An 11,574-nucleotide genomic window follows, 5' to 3' on the forward strand; every position below is an offset into this window, starting at 1 on the left:
CAAGACCCTACAGAGGATAGCGAGGACAGCTGAGAAGATCATCGTAGTCTCTCTCCCCTCTATCATGGACATATACACCACACGCTGCATCCGCAAAGCAAACAGCATTGTGGATGACCACATACACCCCTCACACACACTTTTCACACTTCTGCCATCAGGAAAACGGTTCCGAAGCATTCGGGCCGTCACATCCAGACTGTGCAACAGCTTTTTTTTTATTTTACGCAAGCCATCAGGCTACTTAATACACAGAACTGAAAGGGAACTCTCTCTCTCACACACACAAACACACACACACACACACACACACACACACACAAATGTGTGTTATCAAACTGTACAACTGTACTGGACTTAACACTTAACACACACTCATCACTCATCACAATCCGTTCCACCTTCATCTATTTTTTATTATTTATACTTGACTGTACTGCACTGTTTAACTGCACCTTTCACTGTATTACTGTTTACATGCCGTCTTTTGCACCTTCGACTATTATATTGTTTACATGCTTTTTTTGCACCTTCGACTTTATTATATTATACTGCTGTATTTTTGCACTACATTGTGTTTCTTATATTCACTCCTGGGTAGAGTTTTTACAGTTCACAGTACTGTATAACCAAGTATACAGCAGGGTTACTGGTCAGCGCTATCTTGGTTTTGTGTCTTGTCTTGTGTTGTTTGTCTGTACTGTTTTTTGTCTGCACTGTTTGCACCAGGTTACACTCGATGCACTTTATGTAGCTTTGTGTTGTGTTGTAGCTTTATGTTGTTGTTTAGTGTAGCACCAGGGTTCCCGGAGGAACGTTGTCTCGTTTTTACTGTGTACCACTGTGTATAGTAGGAATGACAATAAAAGCCTCTTGACTTGACTTTGACCCACTGACCTTCACTGACCACCTACTGACGCATCACTCCACTGATTGCTCCATGATGTTAATTTGTTAATGATTGGCAGTAAACTTGTCGTGTGTGTGTGTGTGTGTGTGTGTGTGTGTGTGTGTGTGTGTGTGTTAAAATCAGGTTGTGTATTCCAGGTTTACAGAAAGCATCATTATAATAGAGACGTGCAGTAGATCAGAGCGCTGCATCACACACAGGATCTCATAGAGTCAGAATGAACGTCATCACTAAAGCATGTTTCTGTGTGTTTCTGTGCATTATGTTTTTCCTGGGGATATGAAATGAAGCCACATTGTATTTTGTTAACACAAAAGAAAAAATGGCTCATGAAAAAAACACAACTGTTTTGAACTGTTTTGGTGACCTTTCCTCACCATTTCCAGCTTTTTTTGAAAAATCTGTCTTGTAAATGTCCTTGTAAGTGTGTCCAAATCATGTTTTTCTCCTTCGTCAGTCTTTGTGGAATAAAAAAACAGATATTAAATTCAAATAAATAGATTTGAGATTGTAAAGTTTGCTACAGATGCAGTTTGTGAGCTCTGACTAGTGACGCCCTCTGACATCCAATCAAACGACGTGAAAAGGCAGATGTGATTGTATGATTGCTAGATGGCCTCAGACACCCAAAGTGCTTATTCTGAAGGCAGGTTCCTTTGACCCAAACAACATGTGATGTGACTTTGAAATCTGATTGGATAGAAATGCTAACATAAAATGTTGCTACTTGAAGCAGCGCATTCGAGAGAAATGCTAAGACAAGTAGAGCATAGACTTCTGGGAATAATTTAATACATATTATTGTATTAAAAATATAATAAAATGTAAGTCAGTAATTCTGAAAGCATTTAGGCAGCAGAGAAGGACTTACTGCCCCTGAAGGAATCACACTACTGTGTGTGAGTGAGTGTGGTGATGAACCTGAATTCAGATGTTTATTCTTTGGATTTACATCATATATACTGTAAAAAAAGTTTTTGCTAAAAGGATGGAAATGGCAGTGGTGAACACTTATTTTAAGAAGAAGGAGGATCATAGAGTGACGTATAAGTGTGGAGGAAGGTGCACACAGGTGGACTATGTTCTATGTAGGAGATTGGAGACTGTAAGGTGTTGGCGGGGAACAGTGTAGCTAGACACCATCGGATGGTGGTCTGTAGGATGGTTTTTTTAGGTGAAGAAGAAGAGGGGGAGAGTGAGGAATGAAAGAAGAATAAGATGGTGGAAACTGAAGGAGGAAGAGTGTAGTGTGAGGTTCAGGGAAGAGGTCAGACAGGGGCTTGGTGGTGGTGAAGAGGTGCTGGATGATTGGGAAACTACTGCAGGAGTGATGAGGGTGGCAGCTAGAAAAGAACTTGGTGTAACATCTGGAAATAGAAAGGTAGACAAGGAGACGTGGTGGTGGAATGAGGAAGTGCAGGAGAGCATAAGGAGAAAGAGGTTGGAGAAACAGAAGTGGGATAGACAGAGTGATGAGAAAGGTAGGCAGGAGAACAAGGAGATGCGGCAGCAGGTAAAGAGGGATGTGGCGAAAGCCAAGGGAAAGGCATATGAGGAGCTGGAGGAGAAGTTGGACATTAAGGAAGGAGAAAAGGATTTATACTGATTGGACAGGCAGAGGAACCAAGCTGGGAAGGATGTGCTGCAAGTTAGAGCAATAAAGGATGAAGATGGAAATGTGTTGACTAGTGAGGAGAGTGTGTTGAGAAGGTGGAGGGAGTATTTTGAGCAGCTGATGAATGAGGAAAATCAGAGAGAGAGAAGGTTGGATGATGTGGAGTTGGTGAAGCAGGATGTAGATAGGATTAGTAAAGAGGAAGTGAGAGCAGCGATTAAGAGGATGAAGAGTGGAAAGTCGGTTGGACCAAATGACATACCTGTAGAAGCATGGAGATGTTTAAGAGAGATGGCAGTGGAGTTTTTAACCAGATTGTTTAACAAGATTTTAGAAGGTGAGAAGATGCCTGAGGAATGGAGAAGGAGTGTGCTGGTACTGATCTTTAAGAATAAGGGAGATGTGCAGACCTGCAGTAACTACAGGGGAATTAAGTTGATCAATCACACCATGAAGTTATGGGAAAGAGTAGTGGAAGCCAGGCTGAGAGAAGAGGTGACCATCTGTGAGCAGCAGTATGGTTTCATGCTGAGAAAGAGCACCACAGACACATTATTTGCTTTGAGAATGTTGATGGAGAAGTTTAGAGAAGGTCAGAAGGAGCTGCATTGTGTATTTGTGGATTTAGAGAAAGCGTACGACAGGGTGGAGAGAGGAGTTGTGGTATTGTATGAGGAAGTCTGGTGTGTCAGAGAAGTATGTGAGGGTTGTGCAGGACATGTATGAGGACAGTGTGACAGCAGTGAAGTGTGCAGTAGGAACGACAGACTGGTTCAGGTTGAAGGTTGGATTGCATCAAGGATCGGCCCTGAGCCCTTTCCTGTTTGCAGTGGTGATGGACAGGTTGACGGACGAGGTCAGACAGGAGTCTCCTGGACTATGATGTTTGGATGATATTGTGATTTGTGGTGAGAGTAGTGAGCAGGTTGAGAAGAGCCTGGAGAGGTGGAGATACGCGCTGGAGAGAAGGGGAATGAAAGTCAGTAGGAGTAAGACAGAGTACATGTGTGTGAATGAGAGGGAAGGCAGTGGAGGGGTGCGGTTGCAGGGAGAAGAGGTGGAGAAGGTGGAGGAGTTCAGGTACCTGGGTTAACAGTGCAAAGTAATGGAGAGTGTGTTAGAGAAGTAAAGAAAAGAGTGCAGGCAGGGTGGAGTGGGTGGAGAAGAGTGATAGCAGGAGTGATTTGTGATAGTAGGGTATCTGCAAGAATGAAAGGGAAAGTTTATAGGACTGTGGTGAAGAAGGAGATACTGTAATAAAAGCAACAAAGCTATTCTGTTCTAATTGTTTTTAACTCAATTTTATTTGTATAGCACTGTTAACGGTGAGCACTGTCACAAAGCAGCTTTAAACAAATCAATACAACATACATTTTACTGAATTTAATCCAATAAATAATTTTCAGTTTTCAAAACAACAATTACAGGAATTAAAAAGCTACAAAGTTCACTAACTGAAAGAAACACGAAAGTCTGTTTATAAAGATGAATTCTTGACTGGTTAACTCGTTAGTCCCATTTTGGTCTATTTGTTTTTGAACAGATTTCATTATAAATAATCATTCAGATGGTCACCAACCTGAAGTTCAGACTAACAATGTAATGCAGTCACATTACACACAATACCAGCGTAACACAAATCCCTGAACTAATCAGATCAGAAAAGATCAAACTGTCTGAAAATTGCTCCACAGAAACAAGCTGCTTTTGTCTTTCAGAAGTGAAACAGCTCCAAATAACAGAGCAGTGATTGAGTAATGAAGAGGTCAGGGTTTGGTACCATTCAGAGAAATGCAGTAAATCTTGTTCATTCTTGTTAAAGATCATTCTAACAAACAAAATGTATTTTTAGTATTATTAAACATGTATGAATTTTTATTAGTTAAATAAATTAAATGAATGAATACATTTTAAGAGAATAAACAAAACTGCTGAAACACGTTTTCTTTTTCACCCAAACCGAGAATTACTTTCTGCTATTAAACAGTTTTCAGCCCCTTTCACTGACTAAGCTGCAGAGAAAAGTGAGGCCGTGGGGAGGAGAAGCCGAGCCATGAGCAAAGCTATCAGTAAACACAAAGAACTGAAAATATCACTGTTATCTGTTTGCTTGTGTCCTGGGCTTCTTTCATAATATGCCGAATCTCAGAGCGATTAAAGTCTCTCTTATCTTTCAAAAAACCCAAACCTGTGACGTTTTCTTTCAGCAGCTAAGTGACTGAATCAGGTGAAGAGGTTTTCAGGCAACACGACACTCACAATGGATGAGTGCAGAGAAAAAGCACTGAAATTTTTCATCATCAAGCTCTAATACTGTAGCAGACGCTCAGGGAAAACTTCTGTAAACTGCTATTTATTTTTCATCCACTGACAGAAATACTGCTGCTGACACACTGATTATGATTATTATTATTTCCCATGATTTATCATTTTACAATTATTCACAAATCTATAAATGTTCACGTTTTTACAATATCTGCAGGCATTACGCTGCTGAGAAATGACTGATGACTGCATGTGACTGAGGAGATCAAGCTTTCATTTCACTCCTTCATTTCACTCTTTTACTTTGAAATCACACACACACACACACACACACACAATAACACACACGCAATCACACACACACACACACACACACACACAATCATAATCAAACACACAAACACACAGTCACACACACACACACATTTCACTGTGCTGTGAAACACACAGTCACACACACACACATATACACACTTCACTGTGCTGTGACACATACACACACACACACACACATACACACTTCACTGTGCTGCACACACACACACACACACACACACACACACACACACACACACACACACACACACACTTCACTGTGCTGCGACACACACACACACACACACACACACACACACACACACACACACACCCTTCACTCAAGCAGGAACACATTACTAGTTACACCACACTGTGTATTGTGACCTAAAGATTAATATTTTATCTTTATTAGATATTACATCATTGGATGTTAATTATTTATGAATAAGAATTTATAAACAAATTACATGAAGGTGAGAAAATCATTATTTGAACAGAAGTAATGAATTTATGATGAATATCCGACTCATTCTCACTCTGTTTTATTGTTGAATTGCGTGTCTATATAATATAATATTAATATTTATATATTTATAGGCCATTGCCTATTTGTCCCACAATTCTGACTGCTGGTTCTCAGTAAACAGGTTGCTATGGTTACCGCTGGCAGGACGAATACCATTGCTCTGAATTCTCCAGGATGCTGATGATCAACGCTTTGCTCCGTTGGGATTCCTGTGGCTTCAGTTTTCACAAAAAGCATGTTGAGTAATAATGGCTCGCTCGGTCGCTGTAAACTGGCCTCAGTGGGCCTCTGACAGGAAAACACAGTGTTTTATCTTTTTTTATTGTTTATTTGCTTTTAAATTTACTGTCATTCAATCCACAGCATCACAATCACACACTCACTGCCTCTGAATTACCAATCATTTATTATCTAATGCTCTCTCTGCTTCTAACTGCTCCTAACACAATTATTTTATATAAATATTAATAGTTCTGTCATGCAAAACCAAGTAAATAATCATGTACAAACTGCAGACATTATATTCTACATAATTATTAAATAAATGGAAAATTTGGAATAAATATATATCTGATTATAAAGATCCAACTGAACTCAATTAATTTTAAATCAGAATGATTAATATTATAATATTTGTTCATCTCATTATTAAAAAACAATTATTGAAATACATTCAACTTAAAAATATTGGCCCCTACACTAAAACAAATTATTAAAAAAAACTTTTTCCACATGCCTCATTCGGAGGAAATTCATTGTTCATAAACTCTAAATAATGAATATAACAATCTGCTTCTTTTTTTAAATAAACAGGACAGAAACATTATCAAAAATATGTAAAATAAAGCTTCACAAAGAGTTAAAAATCCTCAAATCAAAAACCTGAAAATAAATTACAAAAAGGAAATAAAGAAAACTGAACTTTCCCAAAAATCCTGTTTATAAATCCTTAAATCCTGTTTAATTTTCTATTCAAATTAAAGTCTGTTTAAAAATAAAAAAAATTTAGAATTGTTGAAAATGTAATTAAATACATAACAAAATAAAGATTTAAAGAGATTTCAGTAGTTTACCCTATGATGATGATTATGATGATAGTGATGATGATTATGTGATGATGATTATGATGATAGTGATGGTCGAAAGACAGAGAATTAGATATTCAGAGCTGAAAGATTTACTGGAATCTCAAGCTGATCAGGTTTCAGAATCAGCTGCTGGACATCACCTCTGTGTCCCCGAGCTGGAACTGAAAACCTGCGGTTTGAATTCAGGAGGAAGTTGACTAGAACAAGCCTGAGGCGATTTACCATCACGAGATGTTCAGCATGAAGATACAATGATGCAACGCATTCACAAAAAACTATTGCTCCAGTGTAATCTGTTCAGTTTACTGGTATATAATTTTGAAATGTATGTTCATGGGTTAAAATGAGAGCAAGGCAGGGCTTCAAAATGTTTAATACATAAAATATGTCATGTTTTATCTTTTTAACAAATTTCTGACTTTTCCTCATTTTCTTTGTTTATAACAAAATTCTGAGCAGATTTTCCTCTCATTTTATTCAGTTTCATGAAGAACAGCACTCAGTTCTGTTTCCTCTTTATATCATGATCATTTCAGCATAATGTGAGGAATCTGTACAGAATCAGGACTCAATAAAATCACCTCGAGTTGCGTATCTGTCCACATGAAAAGATACTAAAAACATCGTCAGCGTGTGTTAGACTCGTCATACACACGTGCTGAATCTGCCGTGAGTGAGAAAGTTGAGGTCCTCATGTGAGATTAGAGCTGAACAAAGAATCTTCACACCTTCAGCATTTAATATCACAACTAATACTGAGACAACAGCAGAGCTCAAATTAAACACCTTCCTCAAACACACACATCCACACACTTATACATAGACATACACACACAAACAAACACACATATACATACACATACACACATACACACATCCACAAACAAACACACAGACACACACCTACACATACACACAGACACACACAAACAAACACACAAAGACACACAGATATACAGTTATATATACACACACACACACATATACATACATACATACACAAACAAACACACAGACACACATATACACACACACACACACACACACATACACACTTATATATACACATACATACACACACATATACACATATATATATACACACACAAACACACATATATATATATACACACAATCAAACACACAGACACACACATATACATACACATACACACACACACACACACATATATACACACACACACACATATATACACACACAAACACATATATATACACACACACACACACACACACACACACACACACACACACACACACACACACACATATGCACACACACACATATATAGAAACCCGATTCCAAAAAAGTTGGGACACTGTACAAATTGTGAATAATATGCAATAATTTGTATTTTATTCACAATAGAATATAGAAACATATCAAATGTTGAAAGTGAGACATTTTAAATTCTTTTTTAATATTGGCTCATTTTGGATTTCATGAGAGCTACACATTCCAAAAAAGTTGGGACAGGAAGCAATAAGAGGCCGGAAAAGTGAAATGTACATATAAGGAAGAGCTGGAGGAGAAATTTGCAACTTATTAGATCATTTGGCAACATGATTGGGTATAAAAAGAGCCTCTCAGAGTGGCAGTGTCTCTCAGATGGGCAGAGGATCACCAGTTCCCCCAATGCTGCGGTGAAAAATAGTGGAGCAACATCAGAAAGGAGTTTTTTTCAGAGAAAAATTGCAAAGAGTTTGAAGTTCTCATCATCTACAGTGCATCATATCATCCAAAGATTCTGAGAATCTGGAACAATCTCTGTGTGTGAGGGTGAAGGCCGGAAAACCATACTGGATGCCTGTGATCTTTAGGCCCTTAGACGGCACTGCATCACATACAGGAATGCTACTGTAATGGAAATCACAACATGGGCTCAGGAGAACTTCCAGAAAACATTGTCGGTGAACACAATCCACCGTACCATTCGCCGTCGCCGGCTACAACTCTATAGGATTAAAAAAGAAGCCGTATCTAAACATGATCCAGAAGCTCAGGTGTTTTCTCTGGGCCACGGCTCATTTAAAATGGACTGTGGCAAAGTGGAAAACTGTTCTGTGGTCAGACGAATCAAAATCTGAAGTTCTTTTTGGGAAAACTGGGACGCCATGTCATCCGTACTAAAGAGGACAAGGACAACCCAAGTTGTTCTCAGCGCTCAGTTCAGAAGCCTGCATCTCTGATGGTATGGTATGCATGAGTGCGTGTGGCATGGGCAGCTTACACATCTGTTAAATCACAATCAATGCATAGGTATATCCAAGTTCTAGAACAAAAAAAAAACCCACCTTAACCTCAACCACTAACCCTAACCCTTAACCTTAACCCTAACCCTAAAAACAGTTTGATTTAAAATCACATCTAGTTAGGGTTAACTTTAGGGTTTAGGTTTTGGGTTAGGGTTTAGGGGTTGGATTGGCATTAGGGTTAGGGGTGGGGTTAGGGTTAATTTTAGGGTTAAAGTTAATAATCTGCTATTAGAATTTGACTGCTGAAGAATGATTCAGACTGGAACTGAATCTCTATTGAAAGCAGTTGTATTGTTACCAACCATAAATGTATCAGAAGGAATAAAGATAAGAGCTGCTGCATATTTAAACAGCCCTCAGTGGAGAAAGTGCTTTTCTTTCACTTTAACTGTCTGATCAATAGAGAAACTGAGGAACTGGAAAAGGAAGAGCACTTTAAAGTCATCAACATTTGCAAACTAAAGACATTTCACTGAAGCACTGATCAGTAACGATCCTCCTGAGATTTTACTTTGTTTTACAGTATAATCATTAATAATCATTCAGAACAAAACACAATTAAATCTAATAAAAAATCTCTACTCTTTATCAGTGTGCAATAAGTAAACTGAGAGAAAAAGTAGAAGGATGACATCAGAACCAAGGAAGAAGATGAGACTCAGTGATGATCTTCAGGAAATCAGTGTTGCATAGCAACCAGTCAGCATGAAGTATAGAAGTACAGAAACACTCAAAAACTAAACCCTGAATACCCACAGTGACAAACAGAACAGCTCCATCTCTCAGAGTCACAATAATAATACGTCTAAAAGGTTTAAAGATTATTTATCAACAATACCAGAAAACAACAAAAATAGAATTAAAAATGAAATATAATTACTATTTCTCTAATATATTAATTTCTTAATATCAGGAGATTTGACTGAGATCACACTGATTTTTATCTCATTTGTTAAACACACTTATCTGGAAAATAACCTGCTCTAAAGCACCAGGTTTTACAAACATGAGTGTTCACCTCAAATATAGTTTACAAAACAAAAACGTAAAATAAATCCAAGTAATTTTTCCAGAATTTAACTTAAAACAGCCTCTAAACAAAACAAACTGCATAGAAAACCACCAGATGAACCTCTGCAAACCTACACACTCTAGAGCTAGAACACTCACGTTCAATTCCATCTCTCTCACACACACACACACACACACACACACACACACACACACACACACACACTCTCCAGAGGTGCAGGTAAGAGCAAATCCGAGCTTCACAAACCGTGCAGGAGAACACCATGAACTTGTGTAGGTGAGAAACATCATCTCACAGATGCTCTGTGATGCTTCTCTCTCTCTCTCTTTCTCTCTCTCTCTCCCACACACACACGCGCGCGCGCGCACACATGCAGGTCGCATCTCTATCACATCTTAAAACATCTACATAAACTTACTGTGAATCTCTGTGGAAAGATGACACACGGTCCGCTGCTAAGTCCGGCGTGTGTGTGTGTGTGTAGTAGTAGTAGTAGTAGTAGTAGTAGTAGTAGTAGTAGAAAGTCCCAGACCAGCACCCGGAGCGCATGCAGAGGGAAACAGCGCATGAATCTTCACCGCCCGAACACACACACAAACACACACACGGGTCCCTTTCCTGCGGATTTTTACTTCCTCCAAGATGAAGATGAGGACGATGATGATCTCACATCAGTTCCGCTTTCCTGGTATAAAACACTGAAACGTTAGAATCACAGCGCGCGCGAGAAGAATGAGGATGGAGGATGAGCTCGCGCAGTCTGAGAGCGGCTACAGTGTGCACAAGCGTACAGTCAAGAGCTCGTGCTCGCACGAGGCCCGCCTCCCTCTATCCCTCCCTCTCTACCTCTATCTATCCTTTCCTCCCTCCCTCCCTCTCTCTCGCTCTCTTTCTCCCCCCCTCTAACCTTTCCTCCCTTTCTCTCTCTCCCTCCATATATCCCTCCCTCTCCCTCCCTCCCTTTTTCTCCCTCTATCCTTTCCACCTCCTCTCCCTCCCTCCATATATCCCTCCCTCTCTTGCTCTCTTTCTCCTCCCTCTAGCCTTTCCTCACTTTCTCTCTTCCTCCATATATCCCTCCCTCTTCCTCCCTCCCTCTCCCTCTATCCTTTCCTCCCTCCCTCGCTCTTCCTTCATATATCCCTCCCTCTCCCTTCCTCTCCCTCCCTCTATCCTTTCCTTCCTCCCTCTTTCCCCCTCCATATATCCCTCCCTCTCTCTCTCTCTCTTTCTCCCTCCCTCCCTCTCTCTCTCCCTCTATCCAGAAGACAGAGCAGCTGGTGTAGCAGTGTTCTGTGGAGATATCCAGGTCTCAGAAAGTTGAAGGTGTAGTGTGAAGCCAAGCCTGTGATAAAGTCAGCTTTCCTTACAGCAGACTGGCGATTCCAGAGTCCACCTACCACCACTGTTTGAGATTGAGACAACAGAGGAGGATAGATGAGGTTACTGGCAATGTGACCTCTGTTCTGTGGATGAGAACATCTGTGTCTATAAAAGGAGACTCCAGAGATGGGTTTAAAACACAAGACTGATCTCCCAATT

At 39.6% G+C, this 11,574-nt stretch overlaps 1 protein-coding gene across 2 annotated transcripts in view; it reads right to left on the reverse strand.

Moving 5' to 3' along the window:
* Positions 1-10,831, reverse strand: part of cntn5 (contactin 5) — a 116,806-nt gene extending 105,975 nt beyond the window's left edge. For both annotated transcript variants that reach the window (XM_046865003.1, XM_046865002.1), the window contains exon 1: positions 10,451-10,831. The gene's annotated coding sequence lies outside the window, so the exon portion shown is untranslated. The remainder of the gene's footprint in view (positions 1-10,450) is intronic.
* Positions 10,832-11,574: the final 743 nt, after the last annotated feature.

The sequence above is a fragment of the Silurus meridionalis genome, chromosome 13, assembly GCF_014805685.1.
Source record: "Silurus meridionalis isolate SWU-2019-XX chromosome 13, ASM1480568v1, whole genome shotgun sequence".
Classification (NCBI taxonomy): domain Eukaryota; kingdom Metazoa; phylum Chordata; class Actinopteri; order Siluriformes; family Siluridae; genus Silurus; species Silurus meridionalis.